The following is a 1,304-nucleotide window of genomic DNA, read 5'->3' on the forward strand; positions in this document are numbered from 1 at the left end:
CATATTGCCCTCAGCTCCAGCACCTCACTTTCTCTCTCCTCTGTGTCACTGAGCAGTGCTGCAGAGTGCAAAAGCTTAGCTTAGCTTATTCCCCTTCACAGGTTGATTATTTTGTTGATGGGGTTGCTAGTTCTCTGCGTATTGCCTTAGACAACGCAGCTCCTTTGAAAATGAAAACCGTTAAAAATAGAAAGCTTGCTCCTTGGTTTAATGCAGAGCTGCGTACTTTGAAGCAAAATACTAGGAAACTGGAGAGAAAATAATAGTTGCCAAACTCACCCAGAGCCATTCCACCTGCTCTTAGCAGTAATGATTTTATGCAACTCTTTATAAATAACATAAGGTCTTATTAAAAATAAGATCATTAGCACTCCTCTATCCATGTTTTGTTAGGTTTCTGTTTCTGTTATGTTTTTCTTTTGCTCCTTGATTTCTAGTGTTTAGTTTACTTTTCACCATGTTTCTTTATTCTAGTTATTTGATTATAATTTTGTTGATGTTTTCTTATTAGTTCCTGTCTTCCAGCTTTTCATTTGTTATCCTCTGCTGCCCTCTTGTGTCCTCTTTCTCTTGCTCTGTTTTCTGTTCTGCGCTCACCTGTGTTCAATTCCCTCATCAGCCCTCTTCCTGTCTCTGTCCCCTTTAAAAGCCCTTCCTCTTCAGTTCCTGTTTGCTGGATCGTCGTCAAACGTCTTACATCTCATCAAACCTCTGGTCAGTTCTCTGTCGTCCTTCCTTGTCTCTTCCTGGTTCTTAGTTTTTTTTTTTTTTTCCCTGATGTCTCCTAGATTCTGGTTCATGATATATTTTTGTTGGATTTTTGACTCCTGCCTCTACGCCTGTAAACCTCCAGCCTATGAGCCTGTGAACCTTGATTAAACTACTTAAATTCATCTCAGCCACCCGTCTCTGCATTTGGGTCCTCAAACCAACACCACCACTCCATGACACGTTTTTTTTATCTCTGGAGGGTGGGGCAGCATCTGAGGTAGTCATGGAATCTGAACCGGGTTTAGACTGTTTTGGTCCAGTTGAATGCCATCAACACCTTTGTTTATAGATGTTGGAGCTCTGCCTGTTTTTCCAGTGTCCTGTTTCTCCAACTGTGACTGCTCCGAGCCAGCTCCCATGTCAAAGGATGAAAGAGAGCACATCCCGTTAGTCACAGTCAGAGAAACAGGACTACACTGGAAAACAGGCCAAGCTCCTAAATTTTATAAACAAAGGTGTTGATGGCAGCAGCACAGCTGATATTTCTCTCCAGGATGGAGTCACAGCCAAACAGGAACAGACCAGATGAAGCT

This window comes from Cyprinodon variegatus, unplaced genomic scaffold (assembly GCF_000732505.1).
Source record: "Cyprinodon variegatus isolate N-32 unplaced genomic scaffold, C_variegatus-1.0 Scaffold361, whole genome shotgun sequence".
Lineage (NCBI taxonomy): Eukaryota > Metazoa > Chordata > Actinopteri > Cyprinodontiformes > Cyprinodontidae > Cyprinodon > Cyprinodon variegatus.